This window comes from Palaemon carinicauda, unplaced genomic scaffold (assembly GCF_036898095.1).
Source record: "Palaemon carinicauda isolate YSFRI2023 unplaced genomic scaffold, ASM3689809v2 scaffold38, whole genome shotgun sequence".
In the NCBI taxonomy this organism is placed as follows: Eukaryota; Metazoa; Arthropoda; class Malacostraca; order Decapoda; family Palaemonidae; genus Palaemon; species Palaemon carinicauda.
The window spans coordinates 183,877-211,533 of record NW_027171474.1 but is presented as its reverse complement, the minus strand read 5'-3'; the positions used below and the strand labels follow the sequence as shown (position 1 = coordinate 211,533).

At 42.9% G+C, this 27,657-nt stretch overlaps 1 protein-coding gene across 1 annotated transcript in view; it reads left to right on the top strand.

Annotated features, from left to right (window-relative positions):
• The first annotated feature begins 645 nt into the window (after positions 1-645).
• LOC137636756 (zinc finger protein 813-like) overlaps positions 646-27,657 on the top strand; it is a 201,318-nt gene continuing 174,306 nt past the window's right edge. Inside the window, exon 1 of the mRNA XM_068369133.1 lies at positions 646-821. The gene's annotated coding sequence lies outside the window, so the exon portion shown is untranslated. The remainder of the gene's footprint in view (positions 822-27,657) is intronic.

The window sequence follows — 27,657 nt, the reverse complement described above, 5'->3', positions numbered from 1 at the left end:
AGAGAGAGAGTTGTTAAATTTGAGTAGATTAAGGAAGTACTGGAAGATCAAATAAGAGAACCATATGGGAAATGTTAGGGAAAAAGTATCATAGAAATATGGAATAAATATGATATTAAAATAGAAGAAGTAGGAAAGTATAAAAAAACAAGAACCCAAAAAGAAAAAAAAAAGAAATAAAAAGTAAAGTGGCAAATGGATTAAAAGAAATGGGAGAAATGAAAGCAGAGATGACCAAACTGACAGAAGAGACTACACGGGAGAACTTAACACTAATGAGGCAGTAATAGTTATGAAAACAAGGTTAAATACTCTAGAATTAAAAGAAAATTATAGAAATATGAATGATAATGATAGGCTTTGTGTGTTGTGTAGGGAGGCAGAGCATACTACTGAGAATATTTTTAACTAATGAGTTAAGGAAATTTAGAAAACCCTACTAAAGAGTTTCCCGGTATATTAGAAAGGTCATAGAAGTTAGAAGTAAAAGTATGCAATTTGTGAAGCTGTCTGTGTAGGAGGTAGACTGATGATAATAAATTTTCTGCAGATTGCAGCACTTTTCACCTAATGTGCCTCATCTAGTAGTATGCCCACAATCCAATGTTGTGGAGAGAGCAATGAGGAATCTTGAATTTCATTAGAGACTTCTTGCAAATAATGACACTCGTTTTACGTTCAACAGCTGTGCCTCAAAATAAACCATGTATTTAGAGGAGAAGCCACCTCATTGGGAAATTGTGTAATATACAAACTCAACTTGGTGTGACTGGGGATATTTGTAAAAGAAAAGTCAACGGATCGTTGTGAATCGAAATAAGGTGAGATAACTTGGATCTGTTTCTGGTTACTGATAATTTTGGAGTCTGTTTACAAGACAATGTTGTGGAGAGAGCAACGAGGAACCTGGAACGTAGACCCTGAATCACTTACTTTTCGTTTTTTTCAAAAGTGTATTTAATTGGGTTTCACGATAAAATGTGCCATAACAAGAAGGCCACTAACGCCTGTCAAACCGTTGTTAGAAGATTGAACCCTTCGTGGTATTATATAACTGTATTACAGGGCAATGTAACCGAGGAAAAAAACTACTTTTTCTTATAGAAAAAATTACGTTCTCTTCGAAAAAGACATTCGTTCCCGTCGCAAATGAATAGTTTCAGAAATATATATATATATATATATATATATATATATATATATATATATATATATATATATATATATATATATATATATATATATATATATCTATATCCTACGATAACAGGTGACCCCCAGTGGGAACTCGGGGTTTTGGGTGGGGAAAACGGGGTGTCTGTAGTTTTTGGGGATAGGGCAATATCTTTCTTATTACTAGCCAAATCGTTTTTCATTATGGGGAGATGTTCTTTACAATGATCCAACATACCATAATATGATGTTATTTTATCATATTTTATCATTTTGAATAGTATCATAATTTACCTTTACCACGGCAATATTTTCTAAGTTCAGCATGGTCCGAACGCAAGTCACGGGTAGCTCCTGCTTAGTTTCCAACTTTCCCGATAGATAGAGTCCGTGTCATTCCAGTCTAAGAAACGTTCGTTTTTACAATTTAATACTGTCCCGTCAATCTACATATTTACCTCCTTGTTAAGTTTGTAGTTTTTAGGGACACGTCATTTATAGTGATATTTGATACTGCTATGATAATTATCATGAATTGTTAGGTTAGGAAAAGGTCGTTACAATGCGTCGTCCGCTGAAGCCACGGCCAACACTCGATCGTAAAATTTCCCGCAAGCATTGTTTCCTGCCTGACTATAATAACACCTGTTTGGCGGCGCTCGGTTTGCCTATCAGCTGGTGGCGCAAGCTTGAACAGTTATCGATGTTCAGACTTATGTTTTTGCTAATTCCAACAATCTTCATTTTTAACCTCTTGTTAAGATTGTTATTTCGTTGGGACACGTCCTAAAATTATGCAGAATACTATTTTGTTTTATATACAACCAAAGGTTAGGCTAGCCAACATCTAGTTAAGATATTTCGGTAGATAAAGCCAGTGTCAAACATAGCAACCGAACTAAACCTTTCGTTGGCCGCATGATTTCAAATTTTTAATCCCCCCCCCACATGACCCGAGATTGACCTGGAGTCGACCCTTTCTAACTCTAACCGCCGTAATGGGTAGACGTGTTTCGTACAGTTACTCCTTGAGCGATATTATTGAGTTTATCACTCATATTGATCAAATTGATTCGATTAAGACACTAAGGTATATACACCTACGTGATTTTACTTGAGTTACCCCGAATTCTTTCATTATTTATTTCGAGAAGGCCTCTTAGGGGATTTTAGGGGTCCATGTGAGAAGTGTACAATTGATGTTGCGACATCGAATGTTAAGGTAAGCCTGAGTACTTTTTTATTATGACAATGTGGTTAAGATATAATTTTGAGTGCTGCCCATACCTTTTATTGTGTAGGAAAGAGACTTACGATGGGGGTCCGGGGGCTTGCCCCCTGGTAGGGGTAGTGACCTGGGAACTACTAGGTTTGGTTAGGTTGGGTTTGTGGGATTTGTATGTTAGCGACAGTGTTTGGGGGGTCGGCGGGGGGCATTCCCCCCCCCCCCCCCCCCCGGTTAGTTCACGAGGAAGGTAAGGAGATGGCTTGTAGGTCAGGTTAGGAGGGGAATTTTGGGTTAGTTGTCCATTTTTCTCGCACATTTCCGACATCCATGACCAGAGTGGTCCTAGTAAGTAGATTGTTGGGACAATCAATTACAAAACTAGTGAAATTAATATTATTTCATTCCGTGATCATTCCTGTAAAAAAGAGCCGATTTTGGACTTTTTTTTACTCGATTTTCGGCTGGTCAAAGGCCTGTCCCCATAAACTACAAAGGCTCCGGGGAAAACATATTGGGGAAACGATTTTTAAACGTAAAACAAGCCTTTTCTTCTTCATAAATTACTTTCTTGGACGTATAATAAACGGAGGAAAATACAAAACAGTATAACTGGATAAACTTTGGAGGCACCGTTGCAAAGGCTATGTCTCATGAAAATGAAAATGCTAGCGTATCATGCTAACATTAGCAGTGTTTTCCATTTAATCTTTCTCATTCTACTTGCCGGTTGTAGTCGCTCTTGTTCGTGCGTTTGTACATATCAGGTTTCGACCTTCTGCTCAGAGACTTTTCCTCCACCAATGGGATTTCTTCTTACAAGTCTATTACTTTATAAGTTATGTGATACCCTCGTATACATATTACGTTTGACCCCAGTATCACTCGTTTTATTATCCGATACCTTATGAAATCACCTCATTTTATATACCCATCAAATATTATTTATCATACATTCCATTTTATCTTCATATACTACTTTTATACATTTTGTTATTACCTTGTCACTCCCAGATTTCACATAAATACTTTCTCTGGATAAGTTTCCCATTCTGTTCATTCATGTTCACTCTCTAGACTCCGTTGCTTTTCCGTTAACCAATCACGAACTAATACGTATGTAAAGTTTGCACAGGGGGTGGGGGTTAATATTTCCCTACCCCCACCTTCCAACAATCCCTTTTCTGTGGAAGCCTTTGCCCAAGTCAGGTCTTTGTTAGTTCAAGTGACGTCCTTTGCGTATTTTACGATCGAAGTATTATAAAATTGTAACGACTTCAGTAATCCATACTTAAAAGTACTTTGGTGAATTCCAATGTAGATAATTTTCTTAAATCATGTAATGTAATATACCAACTTTTCAATATTAAACTTACCCGATAATCATGTAGCTGTCAACTCCGTTGCCCGACAGAATTCTATGGAGGGATACGCCAGCTATCACAATACTAGAAGGGGGTGTACTTACCAGCGCCACCTGTGGCCAGGTACTATAGTACTTCTTGTTGACACCTCCTCAATTTTTCCTCTGTCGTGCTTCCGGCAAGACGTTCTGGGATACGCTTATGTTCTTGGAGTATTTTCACGACTTTGGTGAAGTATTTCTCTTTGATTTCGGCTGTCGCTTTACTGGAAACTTCTATATTAGCTTAGTTAGCTTTTGGAATTAATTTGATTAATTATGGCGACGAAGAGAGTATGAACTCTCTTTCACCTTTAAATGGCTGACCCTTCCCTTAGACGGAAGTGTTGGTGTCTAAGAGAGTATAGACTCTCTTTCTTAATTTTGCTTAACAAAAGTTATAGATTTATTTTATATCTCTCCGCCTCTTATAGGCCTCTTCGATTAACTTCCTTTTATTATAAACTTATTAAAATTAATTTTTATATTTGTTTATATTCGACCTTCCTAATAGTAGGCGGTCTTTTCTTGGTACCGAAGTTAATTAACATTGAGCCCGTCATTTCGGTTTTACCTGTTAACATATTATGCTATTTTAATGTCTTTGAAAGAATTTCTTTGATAGTCTAGTACTGTTTTCAAAGTTGAACTAACGTTTTGTTTTGTCTCTGCAGTTGTTGACGTTCAGAACGTTCAACTTGCGCTCTATCGTTACGATAGAGAAAGAATTTTCACGGTTTCACGTTGCAGTAAGAGTAACCGTGTCTAGCGTTTTGTTCATTCTTTCTTAACTTAATGGTTTTAATCCTAATAAAGGAACTTTTCATTTTGGGAAATATTTCAGTTTTTTCCTTTAACAATAATATGTTTTAACGATATATATGATTGGGCTCTTCTCTCAGGTCCTAGTCAAGAGAGAGAGAGAGAGAGAGAGAGATAGAGACGGAGGGAGAAAGAGGAGGATAAACGTTTCATTCAAGCGAGTAACGTTGTTATCGTTTTGCTCTTCTCCCTAGTCTCTTTAGGGGAAGTAGGTAAACGTTTCTAGAGTGATCTAGTGTTTAGTCTTTTTCTCATGCTAGGAGTCAGCCTCCTCCACCCATGCGCCTTCCTTCTGCTACTTCCTTTGATCAGCCTTTGCAGACTGAGCCTCAGGTGTTCCCTCAACAGAGTCTTGAAGAGGAAACCACAACTTTTGTTGTTCCAGCTCGTTCTGACTCTGCTGTTCAGCATACCTTACCTCCATTTTCAAACATTATGATAATGGAGGTTATTCGTATTTCTTATAAAAATATATTTGTATTCCTTGCAATATATTTTTAACAATATCGCAAAATATGGCAAAATATGAATCATGAGTTATGAATGTAAGGTAAATATTATGTTGATATTAAAACCCCATGCAAGCATGCATAAAGCACTCTAGCACTGGTCATGGAATTTCTGAGAAATGTTAAACGCCATGCACACGCTCTGCTTACCTTACAGCATGCTCTACATACAGCATGCTCTGTTTTCAGCATGCTCTGCATACTACATGCTCTGCATACAGCATGCTCTGCATTCAGCATGCTCTGCATACAACATGCTCTACATACAGCATGCTCTGCATACAGCATGCTCTGCATACAACATGCTCTGCATACAGCATGCTCTGCATTCAGCATGCTCTGCATACAACATGCTCTGCATACAGCATGCTCTGCATTCAGCATGCTCTGCATACAACATGCTCTACATACAGCATGCTCTGCATACAGCATACTCTGCATACAACATGCTCTGCATACCTTACCGCATGCTTCTCAGTCACACATCTTTGGTTGTTGCCAACTCACTAGACTGTCAAGCAGTTTCATAACGTTGCCTTCTAGTCTGCTGCTTTTGCACCAGTGAACCCTCACTGAGAGAACTTAGCTTTTCTAGGATATGGTCCCTGTAGATGAGAAAGTTCTTTTCTCCCTCCTTCTGATATTCCCTTGAGGACTCTGTCATTTGGAGGGAGCCTTTAGCTGCATAGCCTCCTATGGACTTTTATTTAAGCATAACATGCTTCCAGGGAAGGTAATGGTTCCACTTCAGTCGCTAATCCCGTCTGTTACCACACCTGCTCCCATAGACCTTGAGCTGTGTTGCAAGACATGCAGTCCAAGCTTAGTCCTTGTTAGAGGATTTTTTGTTTACGGAGTCAATGTGTCACGGGGAAGACGTTCAACAACCAACAGAAGTGACTTGTTGTGACGCAGTGCGGCAACCTCAGCAACCCGATAAGGAGTTGTCTGTACGACCCAGACAGTCTAGACAGATTCGGGTTGTCACTGTACTTCCTCGCTTGCCCATGATTGACAGTTCACAGACTGTGCAGCAGTATCATGATCTTGTGTCCGGCTCCGTCAGACGACTGGCTTTTAAGAGCTCCCACAAGTCGTCGCTGTCTGGAGATTTTCAAATGGACTATGGATCTGACCAAGGAACTGGGCCTCCTGGTCAATTTTGAGGAGTCTCAGCTCGTTCCATCCCAGACCATTGTCTCCTTGGGTATGGATCTTCAGAGTCGAGCTTTTCGGACTTTTCCGTCGACCCCAAGGATCTTCCAAGCCCTAGAATGCATCCAGAGCATGCTGAGAAGGAACCGATGCTCAGTCAGGTAGTGGATGAGTCTAACAGGGACACTTTCATCGCTGGCCCTGTTCATCGTGTTAGGGAGACTCCACCTCCCCCCCCTTCAGTATCATCTAGCTGCTCACTGGATAAAGGACATGACGCTAGAGACGGTCTCAGTTCCTGTTTCCGAAGAGAGGAGGTCTTCTCTCGCGTGGTGTAAGAACAGCTTTCTTCTCAAGGAAGTCTACCTTTGGCTGTTCAGAAACACGACCGCCGTCTCCTCTCGGACGCATCAGACACGGGCTGGGGTGCGACTTTGGACGGACAAGAATGCTCGGGAACATGGAATCAGGAGCAAAGGACACTTCACATCAATTGCAAGGAGTTGTTGGCGGTTATTCTGGCCTTGATAAACTTCAAGTCCCTCCAGCTTAACAAAGTGGTGGAGGTGGACTCTGACAACACCACAGCCCTGGCTTACATCTTCAAGCAGGGAGGGACTCTTTCGTGGAAGTTGTTCTAGATCGCAAGGGACCTACTCATCTGGTCTAAAGATCGAAAGCTATCTGGTAACGAGGTTCATTCAGGGCGGTATGAATGTCATGGCAGATCACCTCAGACGGAAGGGTCAGGTCATCCCCACAGAGTGGACCCTTCTCAAGAATGTTTGCAGCAGACTTTGGGCCCTGTGGGGTCAGCCAACCATAGATCTGTTCACTACCTCGATAACCTAGAGACTCCTGTTGTATTATTCTCCGATTCCAGACCCAGCAGCAGTTCACGTGGATGCTTTTCTGCTGGATTGGTTCCATCTCGACCTGTATGCATTCCCGCCGTTCAAGATTGTCAACAGGGTACTTCAGAAGTTCTCCTCTCACAAAGGGACACGGCTGACGTTGGTTGGCTCCGCTCTGGCCCGCGAGAGAATGGTTCTTAGAGGTACTGCAATGGCTGGTCGACATTCCCAGGACTCTTCCTCTAGGAGTGAACCTTCTAAGTCTACCTCACGTAAAGAAGGTACACCCAATCCTCCACGCTCTTCGTCTGACTGCCTTCAGACTTTCGAAAGACTCTCAAGAGCTAGGGGCTTTTCGAAGGAGGCAGCCAGAGCGATTGCCAAAGCAAGGAGAACATCCACTCTCAGAATCTATCAGTCTCAAGGGGAAGTCTTCCGTAGCTGGTACAAGACCAATGCAGTTTCCTCAACCAGTACCACTGTAACCCAGATTGCTGACTTCCTGTTATATCTAAGGAAAGTAAGATCCCTTTCAGCTCCTACGATCAAGGGTTACAGAAGTATGTTGGCAGCGGTTTTCCGCCACAGAGGCTTGGATCTTTCCACCAACAAAGATCTACAGGACCTCCCTAGGTCTTTTGAGACCTCAAAGGAACGTCGGTTGTCCACTCCAGGCTGGAATCTAGACGTGGTCCTAAGGTTCCTTATGTCATCAAGATTTGAACCTCTCCAATCAGCCTCTTTGTAGGACCTCACATTAAAAACTCTTTTCCTCGTGTGCTTGACAACAGCTAAAAGAGTAAGTGAGATCCACGCCTTCAGCAGGATCATTGTTTTCACATCTGAAACGGCTACATGTTCCTTGCAGCTCGGTTTTTGCTAAACGAGCTTCCTTCACGTCCTTGGCCTAAGTCGTTCGAGATCCCAAGCCTGTCCAACTTGGTGGGGAATGATCTGAAGAGAGTACTTTGCCCAGTTAGAGCTCTTAGGTACTATCTAAAAAGGTCTTAACCTTTACAAGGACAATCAGAAGCCTTATAGTGTGCTATCAAGAAACCTTCTTTTCCAAGTTCTAAGAACTCAGTTTCTTACTATTCAGGCTTCTGATTAGAGAAACACATTCTCATCTGAAGGAAGAAGACCTTGCTTTGCTGAAGGTAAGGACACATGAAGTGGGAGCTGTGGCTACTTCAGTGGCCTTCAAACAGAGCCATTCTCTGCAGAGTGTTATGGATGCAACCTATTGGAGAAGCAAGTCAGTGTTCGCATCATTCTATCTCAAAGATGTCCAGTCTCTTTACGAGTACTGCTACACCCTGGGACCATTCGTAGCAACGAATGCAGTAGTAGGCGAGGGCTCAGCCACTACATTCCCATAATCCCATAACCTTTTAACCTTTCTCTTGAATACTTTTTATGGGTTGTACGGTCGGCTAAGAAGCCTTCCACATCCTTGTTGATTTGGCGGGTGGTCAATTCTTTCTTGAGAAGCGCCGAGGTTAAAGGTTGTGATGAGGTTCTTTAGTATGGGTTGCAGCCCTGTATACTTTAGCACCTTTGAGTTGATTCAGCCTCCCAAGAGGAACGCTGCGCTCAGTAAGGAAGACGATCTTATTAAAGGCAGAGTAACGGTTCAAGTCGACTTCCTTACCAGGTACTTATTATTTCATTGTTATTGTGGATAACTGATTATATGAAATACGGGATACTTAGCTATCCTTTAGTCTTGTACACTGGTTTTTCACCCACCCCCCTGGGTGTGAATCAGCTACATGATTATCGGGTAAGTTTAATATTGAAAAATGTTATTTTTATTAGTAAAATAAATTTTTGAATATACTTACCCGATAATCATGATTTAATCGACCCTCCCTTCCTCCCCATAGAGAACCAGTGGACCGAGGAAAAATTGAGGAGGTGTCAACAAGAAGTACTATAGTACCTGGCCACAGGTGGCGCTGGTAAGTACACCCCCTTCTAGTATTGTGATAGCTGGCGTATCCCTCCATAGAATTCTGTCGGGCAACGGAGTTGACAGCTACATGATTATCGGGTAAGTATATTCAAAAATTTATTTTACTAATAAAAATAACATTTTTACAGTGTTCCAAGTGCAGTGCTAAACTAAGGCAAAACTGTTAAAGACGCCACAGACTCAATCACAACACCCCCGTGACCCACAAGTTACGTCGTCATGGTCATAAAAGTAAGTCATTAATTTCTTTAACTTTAATGTGTTAGTTTTATTATATTTTGTTAGAGTGCGAAGCTCAACATTACCGGTTGCCAGTGCATACGAGGTTGATGTTTTATTTACCTGTGATCGTAAGTGAGGAGGAAGAAGAACCATTATATTTAACTTTGGTAATGTTAGCGTAGCATTACTAATGTTAGCGTGCGCAACTCAACATTACCGCTTGCCAGTACATACTAGCTTGATGTTTTATTTTCATGCGATTGAAGCTAGCTAAAGGCGGAACAAGAACCATTATATATAATGTTATCGTAACGGTACTAACGTTATTGTAACGTGAGTGAAGTGATAAAACAAATGGCATTATATTGGGTTTGTGACCTGGGAACTTGTATGTTAGGTTAGGTGAGTTTGTTAGGTTCTGTACCCTTTTTGTACTTTTTTATATATTGTGTAAAGGGTATTTGGAAAAATTCTGGTAAAGTTTTACTGTATTACAAATTCTCATTTCGAACAGAAAATATATGTTTTCCTATAGGAAATACAGTAGAACCTCGGTTTACGAATTTAATTCGTTCCTAATGCGAACTCGTAAACAGAAGAATTCGTATCGCGAAACGAATTTCCCCATAAGAATGTTATAAAATCGAAATAATTAGTTCAACCCATCTACAGTGAACCCTCGCTACTTCGCGGTTCGACCATCGCGGATTCACCACTTCGCGGATTTTTTTCATAACCCATGTATATACATATATCGCGGATTTTCCAGAAATATCGAAAATACCGCGAAGTGACCGATGGTGCGAGATTGGAGAAAGTAAGGAAAATTGAATCGTGATTGATTTTCAATATAAATGAAACTTTGAGGAGCAACAAAGATATCATTTGTTAGAGAGATAGAGAGAGGTAAGGAATGGGAGGTAGTGAAAAGTAGTCCACAGAGAGAGAGAGAGAGAGAAAGAGAGAGAGAGAGAGAGGGGGGGGGGGTTTAAATGTAATAAACAAAAAAAATTGATAGGTTATAACACATTGGTGCTTATGTAATATCAACTGCATACTGTAGACGGTTTGAATAAGTTAAGAAATGGTATAAATGATACTTTGTTAGTGTATTCGTACACACTCAGGAGCGGCAGCTAGATGACAGCTGATCTAATCACAGCCAAAAGTAAAAAAAAAAGAAGTCAACAATACTCGATTTTTAAAACAAACCCGAAATTTAAAAACAAAAGTACACGCTTTCTTAATGTGCAATTAACTATTTAAAGAGTGGCAATTTTCTAGAATAAAATGATATTTCCCAAAAAATAGTGGTTTGCTGATGAAATCGGATGCCGTATTTTTAGCTATGATTGAAATGGATGTAGACTCGGCCTAATTATTTCGTTTCGTATTTAATTGACACTAAGAAAACTAATTTTAGCTTCTTCATCTAAATGTAAGTATTGTATAACACGAAGAGAGAGAGAGAGAGAGAGAGAGAGAGAGAGAGAGAGAGAGAGAGAGAGAGAGAGAGAGAGAGAGAGAGAATCAGCTGTTGTACTCAAATGGCGTGTTTTTGTTTCGTGAGAATTTCATCGCCACGACTTTAACAACAACATACTGTACTGAACTTTACAGTATTATACAGACTACTGTAATATGATAAAGTAAAATATTTGTAATCTATTTTATATGAAATGGGGCTATTTTTTTTTGTTTAAAATTTACATTTACGTATGTAAAACAACTCTCTCTCTCTCTCTCTCTCTCTCTCTCTCTCTCTCTCTCTCTCTCTCTCTCTCTCTCTCTCTCGTAGATTGTTTTCCTGCTTTGCTACGTATGTATGATTTTATATAGATACGGTAAATAATATTTGTAATAACATATTTTATTAAAGCTTTTACTGTAATATCATTATTTATCACTTTTCAATATTAAACTTACCCGATAATCATGTAGCTGTCAACTCCGTTGCCCGACAGAATTCTACGGGAGGGATACGCCAGCTATCACTATACTAGAAGGGGGTGTACTCACCAGCGCCACCTGTGGCCAGGTACTGCAGTACTTCTTGTTGACACCACCTCAATTTTTCCTCTGTCGTGCTTCCGGCAAGACGTTCTGGGATACGCTTATAATTTTGGAGTATTGTTCACGGCTTTTGGTGAAGTATTTCTCTAAGATTTCAGCTGTCGCTATACTGGAAACTTTTCTATTAGCTTAGATAGCTTTTATTTGGTTTTGATTAATGGTTAACGATCTTTTTGCTTGATTTGGAATTCCCCTTGACTAGCTCTTTGATTCAAGATGTCTGACCTTTCACAAGCCCCACCCCATAGATGTAGGTCTTGTAATAGGCGTATTCCGAAGGCCTCGGTTGATCCTCACACCGCTTGTTCTGACTGTAGGGAAAGACCCTGTCAGTTGGAAGATCGATGTGAGGAATGCGCCGGCCTTTCGGAACTTGAATTTGTTCGATTCCTTAAATATTCAACCAAGTTAGAGAGAGAGAGAGTTAGGAGGAGTTCTTCTCGCTCTTCGCTTTTTTCCTCACCTCATGATCCTCAACCTTTTCCTCCCCCGGTAGTGGCTACCCCCGAACCTACTATTTGTGCTCAACCTGATATGTCTGTTGTTTTGCGTGCCATTCAGGCTTTAGGTGACAAGTGGAATCGGTGGTTAGTGACCATAAGTCTCTTATGGCAGAAGTCAAAGAACTTAAGGTCAAAAGTGCAGTGGGAGGTGATAGTGCCAGTGCAGTGCCAAGTGCTAGTGTCAGTGCGGTGCCAAGTGCTAGTGTCAGTGTCAGTGTTGTGAGTGAGGGTACTTCTGTGCGTGCCAGTCGTCCTCCCAGTCCGGGACCTCTTGCAAGCTCCCAAGCCCAGGGGAGAAGCAATGTCGAAGGGCAAAAGGGTTCGGCAGGCCTTGATCGGCGCACAGAAGTATCCTCGGTGGTTGCGGGCGTGTCTTACAGAGACCGTCACTCCCACCCGCAGACGATTGAGCCCTTATTTTCCTCGTCTGCAGAAGAAATGTCGGGGAGAAAACGCTGGACTCAGGTCTCAAGACCTCTCAAACGCAAAGTCCAGACCTCAAGAGTTCTACAACCTGGTTGCAGTCATTGGATTAGCTCTGACTCTCCGCAGTCATCAGGTGACTGCACACCTCCTAAGAGAGGTAAGGTGATGCCGCAGCAGACCTCATCTTCTGTTAAGGCTTTGCCTCAGCAGACCTTAGCGTCTGTCGACCCCAAGATGACTTTGCTGCAGTCCATGCAGTCACAGCTTGCGGTCTTAATGCGTGAGTGTCAGGCTGAGAAGGTTACACCTCCTCCTGCGATCGCTCCGCCTCACCGCAGTCCAGTCTGCCAGGCGTACGAAGTTGAGGTTCCTCAGGATACCTTACCGCGTACTGAGTTGCCAGTTACCAGCGGTGTGCAGCAACCTCCGCCTTCCTTAAGGCAACCTCAGCAATGGGAGCAGGAGTCTTATGCCTTACTTCCTCCGCTTCCGCTTGCGGTTAAACCAGCGAGGCAACAACCTCTTGAGGTACGACAACCTCTTCCATCCATGAGGCAGCCACCTCAGCACTCGCTGCAGCGACCTCAACCCTCCTCAAGGCGAGAGCCTCAACTCCTAAGGCTAGCACCTCAGGAACCTCAACTCGCGAGACAGGAACTGCGTTCTGCGCAGCCGCTACCTCAACTCTCGCAGCTCACACCTCAGGAACCTCAACTCGTTCCTCAGGAACCTGCTACTGCGCATCCACAACCCTTACAGCAAGCGCAACTCTTGAGACAAGTAACTCATGCTAGGAGTCAGCCACCTCAACCCATGCGCCTACCTTCCTCTACTCTTCTTGACCAGTCTTTGCAACCTGAATCTCAGGTTTTAACTCAGCAACAGAGACTTGAGGATGAAACCACAAGTGTTTATGCTCCCGCTTGTTCAGATTCTGCTGTTCAGCATACCGCTGTTACATTACCTCTCACTTCGCTACACTCTGGTGATGAGGTTTCTGAGGAGGAAGCTGCGCACCTGGATCCCTCTTCAGACGTAGAGGAACCCAAGTCTTCTCCTCTACCCATTGACTTTCGTAAGGTCCTGGCTCTTTTCAGAGAGGTATACCCGGACCATTTTGTTTCTGCTACCCCCCGCTCTCCTCCATCTGAGTTTTCGCTGGGCATGCAACCTGTTAAGTCAACTTATACTAAGCTCGTCTTTGCTAGGTCCTCTAAGAGAGCTTTAAGAATATTAGGGGAGTGGTTGCAGTCCAAACAGCAACTAGGGAAGACTTCCTTTATGTTCCCACCTACTAAGCTCACTTCTAAGGCGGGCGTATGGTATGCCACAGGAGAGGAACCAGGCTTGGGAGTCCCTGCCTCTGCCCAGGCTGACTTCTCAAGTTTGGTCGACTCTCCTCGTAGATCAGCAATGAGGCGCTCTAAGGTTTGCTGGACCTTTTCCGATTTAGACCACTTCTTAAAGGGTGTATTTCGTGCCTTTGAGATTTTCAATTTTCTAGACTGGTGCCTGGGGGCCCTGAGCAAGAAGACCTCCCCTGCGGACAAGGACTCAGCCATGCTTTTAATGTCCTGCATGGATAAAGCAATTCGGGATGGGTCTGGCGAGCTTGCATCAATGTTTGTTTCAGGAGTTCTTAAGAAAAGGGAGCAACTTTGCACCTTCCTTTCTTCCAGCATCACACCTTGTCAAAGGTCTCAACTCCTTTTTGCTCCGCTTTCTAAGTTCTTGTTCCCCGAAGAGCTTATCAAGGATTTGTCTGCGGCCATGATTCAGAAAGACACTCATGATCTTGTGGCCTCTTCAGCTCGTAAGGCTAAGGTTGCTCCCTCAGTTCCCAGGACTTACCGCACCCCAGTTGCTGATACTCCTGCTACAAGGTTTATTCCGCCCTTTCGTGGCAGAGCCCCCAGCCGAGGAAGCTCCCGTCCAGACTCTTCCAGGAGCAGGTCTAGGAAAGGTCCCAAGACTTCAAAAGGCAAACACTGACTCTCCTCCTCTCCAGACAGCAGTAGGAGCCAGACTCAAGACCTTCTGGCAAGCTTGGGAAAGAAGAGGTGCAGACGCCCAGTCTGTCAGGTGGCTCAGGGAAGGTTACAGGATACCATTCTGCCGCAAACCCCCTCTTACCACTTCTCCCATCAACCTCTCTCCCAACTACAAGGAAAAGGACAAGAGGCTAGCGTTACACCAGGAGGTGTCGCTCCTGTTACAGAAGAAGGCAGTGGTTATAGTCCGGGACCATCAATCCCCGGGCTTCTACAACCGTCTCTTTCTGGTGGCCAAGAAGACAGGAGGTTGGAGACCGGTGCTGGACGTCAGCTCGCTCAATGCTTATGTCACCAAGCAGACGTTCACTATGGAGACGACGAAGTCGGTCCTAGCAGCGGTCAGGCAGGAGGACTGGATGGTCTCGTTGGATCTGAAAGACGCTTACTTTCACGTTCCTATTCATCCAGACTCCCAACCTTTCCTGAGATTCGTTTTTGGAAAGGTTGTGTACCAATTCCAAGCCCTGTGTTTTGGCCTAAGCACAGCTCCTATGGTGTTTACGCATCTGATGAGGAATATTGCAAAATTCCTCCACTTATCGGACATCAGAGCCTCCCTTTATTTAGACGACTGGCTGTTGAGAGCCTCCACGAGTCGTCGCTGTCTGGAGAGTCTCAACTGGACTTTGGACTTGATCAAGGAACTGGGTCTGTTAGTCAACTTAGAAAAGTCCCAGCTCATTCCCTCCCAATCCATAGTTTACCTGGGAATGGAGATTCGGAGTCAGGATTTTCGGGCTTTTCCATCGGCCCCAAGGATAAGCCAAGCCCTAGATTGCATCCTGAGCATGCTGAAGAGGAACAGTTGCTCGGTGAGACAGTGGATGAGTCTCACAGGGACCCTGTCATCTTTAGCCCTGTTCGTCGAGTTAGGGAGACTCCACCTCCGCCCTCTCCAATTCCATCTAGCAGCTCATTGGGACAAGGATTTGACGCTCGAAGCAGTCTCTATCCCTGTCACCAAAGAGATGAAGACCACTCTCTTGTGGTGGAAGACCAACCTCCTTCTCAAGGAGGGCCTATCGTTAGCAATTCAGACCCCCAATCTTCATCTCTTCTCGGATGCATCAGACTCGGGCTGGGGCGCGACCTTGAACGGACAGGAATGCTCGGGAACGTGGAACAGGGAACAGGAAACGCTCCACATCAACTGCAAGGAGCTACTGGCAGTTCATATGGCCCTAATGAACTTCAAGTCCCTCCTGCTAGGCAAGGTGGTGGAGGTGAACTCCGACAACACCACAGCCTTGGCTTACATCTCCAAGCAGGGAGGGACCCATTCGAGGAACCTGTACGAGATAGCAAGGGACCTCCTCATTTGGTCAAGAAGTCTAAACCTCACTCTAGTAACGAGGTTCATTCAGGGCAACATGAACGTCTCAGCAGATCGCCTAAGCAGAAAAGATCAAGTCATCCCCACGGAATGGACCCTTCACAAGAGCGTGTGCAACAGACTTTGGACCTTGTGGGGTCAGCCTACGATAGATCTGTTTGCCACCTCCATGACCAAGAGGCTTCCTTTGTACTGTTCCCCAGTTCCAGACCCAGCAGCAGTTCATGTGGATGCTTTTCTGCTGAATTGGTCCCATCTCGACCTTTACGCATTCCCACCGTTCAAGATTATCAACAGAGTCATTCAGAAGTTCGTCTCGCACGAAGGGACACGGCTGACGCTGGTTGCTCCCCTTTGGCCTGCAAGAGAATGGTTCACAGAGGTACTACAATGGCTGGTCGACGTCCCCAGGACTCTCCCTCTAAGAGTGGACCTTCTACGTCAACCTCACCTAGACAAGGTGCACCCAAACCTCCACGCTCTTCGTCTGACTGCCTTCAGACTGTCGAAAGATTCGCTAGAGCTAGAGGCTTTTCGAAGGAGGCAGCCAGTGCGATTGCCAGAGCAAGGAGGGTATCCACTCGTAGAGTCTACCAATCCAAGTGGGAAGTCTTCCGAAGCTGGTGTAGAGCCAATGCAGTTTCCTCTACCAATACCTCTGTAACCCAAATAGCTGACTTCCTTTTACATCTAAGGAATGAGAGATCCCTTTCGGCTCCTACGATTAAAGGGTACAGAAGTATGTTGGCTTCAGTTCTCCGCCACAGAGGTTTGGACCTTTCTTCCAACAAGGACCTTCAAGACATCCTTAAGTCTTTCGAGACTTCTAAAGAACGTCGTTTACCCACTCCAGGCTGGAATCTAGACGTAGTCTTAAGGTTCCTTATGTCTCCTAGGTTCGAACCTCTCCAGTCAGCTTCCTTCAAGGACCTTACCCTCAAGACTCTTTTCCTCGTCTGCCTTGCAACAGCTAAAAGAGTCAGTGAGGTTCATGCCTTCAGCAAGAACATTGGGTTCACATCCGAATCTGCAACATGTTCTTTACAGCTCGGATTTTTAGCTAAGAATGAACTTCCTTCACGTCCTTGGCCTAGATCGTTTGAAATTCCTAGCCTTTCCAACATGGTGGGTAACGAGCTAGAAAGAGTTCTTTGCCCTGTCAGAGCTCTGAAATATTATCTTAATAGGTCAAAACCTATACGAGGACAGTCAGAAGCCTTATGGTGTGCAATCAAGAAACCTTCGCTGCCCATGTCCAAAAACGGAGTTTCGTATTATATAAGGCTTCTGATTAGAGAAGCCCATTCTCACATGAAGGATGAAGACCTTGCTTTGCTGAAGGTAAGGACCCACGAAGTGAGAGCCGTAGCCACTTCGATGGCCTTTAATAAGAACTGTTCTCTGCAGAGCATTATGGATGCAACTTATTGGAGGAGCAAGTCAGTGTTTGCATCATTTTATCTTAAAGATGTCCAGTCTCTTTACGAGAACTGCTACACCCTGGGACCATTCGTAGCAGCGAGTGCAGTAGTAGGTGAGGGCTCAGCCACTACATTCCCTTAATCCCATAACCTTTTTTAACCTTTTTCTTGAATGCTTTTATTGTTGTTTTTAGGTTGTTACGGTAGGCTAAGAAGCCTTCCGCATCCTTTTTTGATTTGGCGGGTGGTCAATTCATTCTTGAGAAGCGCCTGGGTTAGAGGTTGTGTAGAGGTCCTTCAGTATGGGTTGCAGCCCTGTATACTTTAGCACCTTAGAGTTGATTCAGCCTCCTAAGAGGAACGCTGCGCTCAGTAAGGAAGACGAACTTATTAAAGGCAGAGTAACGGTTCAAGTCGACTTCCTTACCAGGTACTTATTATTTCATTGTTATTCTGAAATAACTGATTATATGAAATACGGGATACTTAGCTATCCTTTAGTCTTGTACACTGGTTTTCACCCACCCCCCTGGGTGTGAATCAGCTACATGATTATCGGGTAAGTTTAATATTGAAAAATGTTATTTTCATTAGTAAAATAAATTTTTGAATATACTTACCCGATAATCATGATTTAATTGACCCACCCTTCCTCCCCATAGAGAACCAGTGGACCGAGGAAAAATTGAGGTGGTGTCAACAAGAAGTACTGCAGTACCTGGCCACAGGTGGCGCTGGTGAGTACACCCCCTTCTAGTATAGTGATAGCTGGCGTATCCCTCCCGTAGAATTCTGTCGGGCAACGGAGTTGACAGCTACATGATTATCGGGTAAGTATATTCAAAAATTTATTTTACTAATGAAAATAACATTTTCATCATGCGCGTTAAATTCCTTAGTTTGTTTACTGAGGGTACTTCATGACGCCGTCGTTTCAGGCGGCGTCATAAAGAAAAACAATTCATTTGGAAGTCCTAAGAAAAATTAAGTAAAACATTAGTAATAACCAAATCAACATACTGTACTGAATAATCAATATAATCGATGCAGAAACTAACCTATACACAGATGTGTAAATGCGTTTGTTTCTTCATTATAATCAGAGATAAACGTAAACAAAAAATTGGTTGCCATTTTTTATTGTGCTTTTTGGCGTGTTTAGGAAACGCATGATATAAAGTCGCCCTTAATATTTGTGCCTGTTTTAGTTTAGGGTACGTTAGTACATGCATTAAGTGTTCTGTACATTAAAGGGTAGTTTGTTAACAGTACTACGTACAAGGGAAAGTTTTAAAAGTCTGAATATACATGTTAAATAAATAGGTGAATATGCTGTCACTACTTCGCGGATTTTCACCTATCGCGGCCGGGTCTGGAACCTATCTACCGCGATAAACGAGGGTTCACTGTACAAAAACCAATTTTCACAAATTTTTCCTTACACATACAGTACTGTACTGTACTCTACACAAAATTATTAAAATATTGCAGTCATTTAATGATGAAAATATGGATATGCATGCACAGTAAACCTGAACTTTACCTTAGAGGAGTGTCGCTGCTGGCTTGATGGAGACGAGAGGAGGGGAAGGAGGAGGAGGGGGTTACTGCTTGGAGGGAGAATCTCCCTCCATGAGAACTTCAGGAACGTTGACTGGAGTTCTCTCGCGAGAATGGCGTTCACTATCACTGGTTTTGCGTTTGCGAGACTCTTGGTCGTCGTCTTTCACAGTTCTTTTCTCCCCCTTCACAAGATATTTTTCAATAGACACCTGCTTTTGTCTGTTCTTTAAAATTTTATAGAAGTGACCCACCCCATTATCGACTAATAAATTTATTGCACGGTCTGTTTCAGCCTTATTCGGGACATTTTCCTCAAGAAAACTTTTCACGTCTTCCCACTTCTTTAAAAAATCTTTTATCTCACTCGAAGACAGTGATTTTGCAGTGCCTCCCTCCTCCTCAGATGAGATTTCCTCTATTACCTCTCTTTGCTGCTGCTCATGCAGGTCCTTCAGCTCCTCGGTGGTCAGCTGCTCCTTATGCTCCTGCAGGAGGTCGTCGATGTCATCCGTGTCCACCTCCAGCCCCATTGCCTTGCCCAAGGACACAATATCCTCGTCAACTGCTTCCTCCTGGTTGGGTTCGAACCCCTCGAAATCCCGTTCTGCAACGGCGTCGGGCCACAGTTTCTTCCAGGCGGAATTGAGGGTTCTCCTGGTGACTCCTTGCCAGGCTTTATCAATTAAAGTAGGCAGTTGTAGATGGAGTAGTGATCCTTCCAAAACTCTCTGAGGGTAAGGTTGGTGCCCTCTGTTACTTCAAAGCAGCGCTGGAACATAGCTTTGGTATAAAGTTTTTTAAAATTTGAGATCACTTGCTGATCCATGGGCTGGAGTATTGGAGTGGTGTTGGGGGGTAGGAACTTCACCTTAATGAACTTATATTCCTCCGCTATGTCCTCTTCAATGGCTGGAGGATGGGCAGGAGCATTGTCCATTAACAGCAAGGCTTTGAGTGGGAGGTCCTTCTCCAGGAGGTATCTCTTGACTTCGGGACCAAAAACCTCGTTCATCCACTCAACGAAGAAGATCCTTGTCACCCAAGCCTTCGTATTAGAACGCCACATGACATGCAACTTTTTCTTCTGCACATTGTTCTTCTTGAAGGCTCGTGGATTCTCCGAGTGATACACCAGGAGAGGTTTAATTTTGCAATCCCCACTGGCGTTGGAACAGAACAGCAGGGTTAGACGGTCTTTCATGGGCTTATGGCCAGGAAGGGCCTTTTCTTCTGCCGTGATATAGGTCCTCCTGGGCATTTTCTTCCAAAAGAGGCCTGTCTCATCGCAATTAAACACCTGTTGGGAAACGTAGTCCTCGGAGTCCACGAGCCTTTTGAACTCTTTCACAAAAGACTCTGCTGCCTTCGTATCGGCGCTGGCCCCCTCGCCATGCCGAACAAAACTATGGATACCCGTTCTCTTCTTGAATTTTTCAAACCAACCACGGCTTGCCTTGAAACTTTGTTTTTCTGCTGATGTGCCTGGCTCACTTCTCACCAAGTCCTCGTAAATGGTTCTTGCCTTCTCGCAAATCATGTTCTCATTTACTGAATCTCCTGCGAGCTGCTTTTCATTTAACCACACCATTAATAAATTTTCTACGTCATCAAGAATAGGTGGCCGTTGTTTTGACAACGACGATACACCTTTAGCTACTTTAGCGGCCTTTATTTCTTCTTTTTTCTTTAATATTGTGCATATCGTCGACTGCGAGCGATTGAAAAAACTAGCAATGTCTTTCACACGCATGCCTTGGTCATGCTTCTCGATGATCTCCTTCTTCATCTCGATCGTTATCATCAGCTTCTTCTTACTGCTTTCCTTCTTCGTTCATCTTAGGAGCCATTGTCTATCACAATAATACACAGTACAGTACTGTAATCACAAATGAATGAAAATAAAACAAATCACAAACCACGTGTAAAAATCACAAAGAAATCGTCCACGAATTCACTAAGTATGTATGCTATCGAGACGGCGGATACTGAGATAATGAACGAGTGAAGGGGGTAATAAAGGGGATTAGGGGGTGGTAGGTATGCGTGGGAGGAGTCACGTGACTCCATTGTGAGATGCTGTCGTTAAGTTATTTCCATGAAAAATGCGATCAGGAAGCGCGGCGTTAACACTTTTCCACAAAAAACGGCGCGTGGGAGGGAAATTTAAATTCGTTAACCGATACAATATTCGTTAACCGAGACGAATTTTTCAGAGAAAGTCACTTCGTTAACCGAAAAATTTGTAAGCGGAGTCGTTCGTAAACCGAGGTTCTACTATGCGATTTGATCGAATTTCAACCTCAAACAAACAGAACAACCAATTCAACTAACATTTAGTAGCCGAACTGGTTGCTGTTATTACGGATGAAATGATGGTGAAAACCGGTTAAATCACGTTATTTTCTGTGGGAAAACATATACTGTATTTTCTATTAAAATGTTTGAATATAATGTCTTTTGTTATATATATTCAGTTAAAATGTTTAAACATAATGACTTGTTCAAATTCCGTGTCACTTTACGATGGCATTGCTAACGTTAGTAATGCTAGGGTATTATTAGAATGCGTATTTTAAAGCATTTTTCCATATACCCTTTACACAATATATAAAAAGGTACAAAAATGGTACAGAACCTAACAAACCCACCTAACCTAACCTAGAAGTTCCCAGGTCACAAACCCAATATAATGTCTTTTGTTATATATATTCTGTTAAAATGTTTAGATATAATGGGTTGTTCAAATTCCGTGTCACCTCACTCACGTTACGATAATGTTAGCACTGTTACGATAACATTAGCAACACTTGGAAGTACAGGGTGGTTTTAGAAGAGGTAGGGGTTGTATGAATCAGATTTTTACAGTTAGGCAGATATGCGAGAAATATTTAGCAAAAGGTAAGGAGGTGTATGTTGCGTTTATGGATCTGGAGAAAGCATATGATAGAGTTGATAGGGAAGCAATGTGGGATGTGATGAGGTTATATGGAGTTGGTGGAAGGTTGTTGCAAGCAGTGAAAAGTTTATACAAAGGTAGTAAAGCATGTGTTAGAATAGGAAATGAAGTGAGTGATTGGTTTCCGGTGAGAGTGGGGCTGAGACAGGGATGTGTGATGTCGCCGTGGTTGTTTAACTTGTATGTTGATGGAGTGGTGAGAGAGGTGAATGCTCGAGTGCTTGGACGAGGATTAAAACTGGTAGGCGAGAATGACCATGAATGGGAGGTAAATCTGTTGTTGTTTGCGGATGATACTGTACTGGTAGCAGACACAGAAGAGAAGCTTGACCGACTAGTGACAGAATTTGGAAGGGTGTGTGAGAGAAGGAAGTTGAGAGTTAATGTGGGTAAGAGTAAGGTTATGAGATGTACGAGAAGGGAAGGTGGTGCAAGGTTGAATGTCATGTTGAATGGAGAGTTACTTGAGGAGGTGGATCAGTTTAAGTACTTGGGGTCTATTGTTGCAGCAAATGGTGGAGTGGAAGCAGATGTACGTCAGAGAGTGAATGAAGGTTGCAAAGTGTTGGGGGCAGTTAAGGGAGTAGTAAAAAATAGAGGGTTGGGCATGAATGTAAAGAGAGTTCTATATGAGAAAGTGATTGTACCAACTGTGATGTATGGATCGGAGTCGTGGGGAATGAAAGTGATGGAGAGACAGAAATTGAATGTGTTTGAGATGAAGTGTCTGAGGAGTATGGCTGGTGTATCTCGAGTAGATAGGGTTAGGAACGAAGTGGTGAGGGAGAGAACGGGTGTAAGAAATGAGTTAGCGGCTAGAGTGGATATGAATGTGTTGAGGTGGTTTGGCCATGTTGAGAGAATGGAAAATGGTTGTCTGCTAAAGAAGGTGATGAATGCAAGAGTTGATGGGAGAAGTACAAGAGGAAGGCCAAAGTTTGGGTGGATGGATGGTGTGAAGAAAGCTCTGGGTGATAGGAGGATAGATGTGAGAGAGGCAAGAGAGCGTGCTAGAAATAGGAATGAATGGCGAGCGATTGTGACGCAGTTCCAGTAGGCCCTGCTGCTTCCTCCGGGGCCTTAGATGACCGCGGAGGTAGCAGCAGTAGGGGAGTCAGCATTATGAAGCTTCATCTGTGGTGGAAATGTGGGAGGTTGGGCTGTGGCACCCTAGCAGTACCAGCTGAACTCGGTTGAGTCCCTGATTAGGCTGAAGGAACATAGAGAGTAGAGGTCCCCTTTTTGTTTTGTTTCATTGTTGGTGTCGGCTACCCCCCAAAATTGGGGGAAGTGCCTTGGTATATAGATACATAATGGTTCTTGTTCTGCCACTGGCTCACTTACGCTCGCAGGAAAATAAAACATCAAGCTCGTATGTACTGGCAAGCGGTAATGTTGAGCTGCGCGCACTAACATTAGCAATATTACTCTCACAGGCAATGTTACGCTAACATTAGCAACGTTAAATATAATGGTTCTTGTTCCGCCACTGGCTCGCTTATGATTTCAGGAAAATAAAACATCAAGCTCGTATGCACTGGCAAGCGGTAATGTTGAGCTGCGAACACTAACAAAAATAGCAAAACTAACACATTAAAATTAAAAAAATTAATGACCTACTTTTATGACCCCGACGACGAAACTTTTGGGTCACGGGGGTGTTGTGACTGTGAGTCTGTGGCGTCTTAACTTTTTTGTCTTAGTTTAGTACTGCACTTGGAACACTGTAGACGTTGGTCTATTACATTACGAGATTTAAGAAAATTATCAACGTTGGAATTCCCTAAAATACTTTCAATTATGGATTACTGAGGCTGTTACAATTTTCTAAAACTTCCATCGTAAAATGCGCAAAAAGACGTCACTTGAACTAACAAAGACCTGATTTGGACAAAGGTTTCTACGGAAAAGGGTTTGTTGGAAGGTGGGGGTAGGGAAATATTAACCCCCACCCCCTGTGCAAACTTTCCATACGTATGGGTTTGCGATTGGTTAACGAAAAAGCAACGGAGTCTAGAGACTAAACATTGATGAACCAGAATGAGAAATTTGTCCAGAACAAGTATTTATGTGAAATCTGGGAGTGACAAGGTAATAACGAAATGTATAAAAGTAATATAGCAAGATAAAATGGAGTATATGATAAATAATATTTAATGGGAATATAAAATTAGGTGATTTTATAAGGTGCTGGATAATAAAACGAGTAATACTGAGGTCAAACGTAATATGTATATGAGGGCATTACATAAGAGGGATGGTAATAGTTGTACTGGTTCAAGTCATATACCTGAATAAAGCAGGTGAAATTTAATAGTTAAATTTGACGGCTAAGAAGAAGAAATCCTATTGGTGCAGGTGGAGTACATTAAGGTCCCGAATTATGCGAGAATTTAGTCGATCAATGACCTCGTATAAATGGAAAATCGCATTTGTTCCATAACTGACATACAAACCACGCTATTTAATATGGGTTTTGTTCCGTAACTGAAATACAAACCACACTATTTACATGGGGTAATTACTTCGGCGTAGCTGAAATGACGAGCCATAAGAATTTTAACAAGGGTTTACTACCCCATTGCTATTTAGCAGGGGGTAGGGAGGGGTAGCTTGCTACCCCTCCCCCCTCACATACAGTGCGTGCTCCACTTTACTTTTGGCTCGGATGGCGAGCGGATGTCTCCGCTCCCATCCTCGCTTGACAGCCATTAATGTTTTGTCTTTTAACTTACTTTTTCTTAAAATATTTAAACATTATTGATGTTTTTATATATTCTTGTGTATAGAATATAGTAAGTTTCCTTTTCAGTGTTTGTGCGGTGTGTGTCGTGTACGTCTATGAGAGTGATCGCCGGCTTAGCGCTAGGCCACCACGATTCTCTTCTTGGTCACGGCCGTTCACTCCTAGGCCACCTCTTACTCCGTACTACGTCTTCTACGATAGCTTCTCGGGCCGAGTCGCTATTTTGTTTTATTTGTCTCAATTATTTTTATGAAATCTAATTATATTTTTAACTTTTCAGCTCGTGGGATCTCTCCCCTTCGGGGGTCTGTGATTCTTGGAACATTCAAAGTCAGTTACATAATTATAGTGGTTATAATTCTGTTTTTGTTAAGTTTTTCGCCCTCCCCCCTCACCCGTGCATGTCAGTGGGGGAGGAGGGCGCATACCTAACGCTCGTTCTTATGTTTTACTTTCCCACGGGGTTACTCTTCAGAGTTTCACCCGGGGGAATTTCTGTTGAATAATTATCAATTTTTTATTTCCCAGTTTACGATGCTGTTTCTTCGTGGACTGTAGTGTGCCTTAGAAGCAGAGCTGTCCTGTTTATGCCTGCGGAGTTTGCTGTCGCTGCCGTCTCTCTAGGACATCATTATGGGCGTTCCCTTCTCTTAGAAGTTCCCCCGTGACTACTGTCAGCTCTTCAGTGCATTCTAGAACGATAAGGAGGTTCGCCTCCAAGGGTAGTTAGTTAACTTCCCTTCTTACCCTTTTTCCTGGTCCTTAGGCGGTTATGCTCTTGGGGCTGAGCGACCGCCCTTGTAACTTGCTCAAGGGGCTGAGCGGTTGCAAGGCCGGACCATGGTACTAAGTGACTATGCTCTCGGGGCTGAGCGGTCGCTTCTGTAGCTGTGCTCAAGGGGCTGAGCCGCTGCAGGATCAGTTTTGTGACCTCTCTCGTTCGCGAGGGAGGCCGCACTAAGGGCTCCTCTTCGGAGGATTGCTCTTCATGGTCTCTTCTACGAAGTGTCTCCTCCCGTTCACGAGAGAGGCCACTCATAGAGACTCCTCTTCGGAGGGTTGTTCCTGTTGAAACAGCTTGCTGTTGTCACTAACACTTCGGTGTTTAGTGACAGGGAAACTTTAGTTTCTCGTTTCTCTGACCCTTTGGGGTCTCGTAACATTAGTTTTTAAATATAAAACTTACCCGCTGGTTATATAAAAGCCAAGTCTCTGGACGCCTCGGCAGGAAATTCAAAATCTCTTGCGCAGCTATGCCAGGTGTACCCCAGCGCCCTCGCGGTACCACAGGTAGAACTATACCCAACCAATTCAGATTTTCCCTGCCGGCATAGCCGTCGGTTCTTTTGGAAATTCTTTCTCGCTTTTTACTCTGTTTGGACATTATTTGGTGATGTATTAACGTTTTTTTTTAGTTTAGGCTTTCGCCTTTTTTCTTTCATTTGAATGTGATCACGTATTTATATCTTAAAAGGTAAGATTAAAAGGTTTATCGACCTTTTTAAACCTTACGAAAGCATAGGACGAAAGGTAAACTTCTCGTCGATTGATTATGTCACTGGCTTATGTCGTAGGCTATAAGTCCGACTTGCTTTTACAAAGAATTATAAGTGAATACTTTCATTTGAAATATTAAGTTATAAATTTGATTAAAGGATTATTAATCTAAGAAAATTTCATCCTTTTAATAGTTTTCTTGAGGTAATCTTCATTCTGGAGAGGGAGATCTCAACCTTCCGGAGTCACCAGTGGTAGCTTATACACCCCCCCCCAAGCGGCGGCGCGAGCCCTAAACCAAGCCCCCTTGGGCGGAGTTACCAGGGACGAGCGGGTTGACTCGGCAATGGAAGTCAGATTTCTGAAGTTGACTTTGGCACAGAACGTTCTCCTCTTTTCCCTCCCGCTGCTCCCAACATATATTTGCTGGTTTTCATTATTCTGCACTCAGCAACCAGAGTAATATCTCAGCCCACGGCTTAATTATGGCTAGGCAAATTCTTACCACCGTGGAGGTGCATCGGCTTAGCGAAGACTCCAGCGAAGAGGAGAACGTAATCAGTAACGAAAAACGAACACAATCGACTGCAGGAAGTGAAATGCCTTCAAATTCTGTTATTGTTAATATGTTACTCCAACAGAATCAAACTCTCATGAAAATTATTCAGAAAAGGTAAGGTCTTAAATTCTGTTTACAACGAAAACGTCATATGGAAAGCAGCTGATTTAGACTCATGACGTCACAAATGCAAATGGCGGCCCCCATACGTAAGTTTGTTATGATTTGAAAGGTTAGAGCAGGCATTTCCGAACATAGCGTAAGTAGCTTAAGCAAAGCATGTGCATGATTACAACATGAATAATTGGAGTAAACAAACTAAATACTCCAATTTATATATATAACAAAATTATAACTAGGTATACAAAACAAATTGCTTGCCTGACACATCAAAAGCACGCAGCTTAATAGGCAGTATTCTAGACCACAGGTAAGTTCGAGTTTACATTTCTCACTTTAAACCCATCGACACTAGCCTAGGCCCTGGGGGGCGATCTGATAAGGGTTACATATGAGGCAGGTCTAGATTAATAATAATAACAGATATAAACTTAACATTCACTTAAATATGGCACTGAATTAACCTAAGAGGGCTATTTGAGTCGTGAACCCCATTGCCTGACTTCAGCCTTCTAGGTCCGTTGCTGTCCATATTTACTATACATGTTGAACAAACATTTAAATTAATCTATGGTAAATAAATCACTGATATTAAAACATTCATCTCGGCAGAAGTGGTTCACCTGCTAAGAAGAATGAGGCTCCCCCTCCTACTAAGCGCTCGAGACGATCACCTGAATTATCTGAAAGTGCAAATTTAGACCTCTTTTCCTTTTATAATAATGGAGATGAAAGTGATTACGAGGATTTCAACCTTCTTACCTTCCATAAACCCATTCCTTCATATATTTCCACCAATTTCAAAGCTGAACCATCTTTTCATAGAGAAGGGAAAATTCAATTGAATAATTCACTAGTAGCATTAACTTTCAGTGAAGGCCATAGTGATAACCGTGATGAATTCTTTGTTAATAGTCAAAATAAGGAGTTCTCAGACTTTTTTAACTTAATTAATACTCCAAAGTTGAACTTCTGGCCTGAAGGTAAGGTATTTGATGACAGCTACAAGAGAAAATTTTTTTATGACATAGAAAATATTAAAATGAGTTTTTCAATATTAAACTTACCC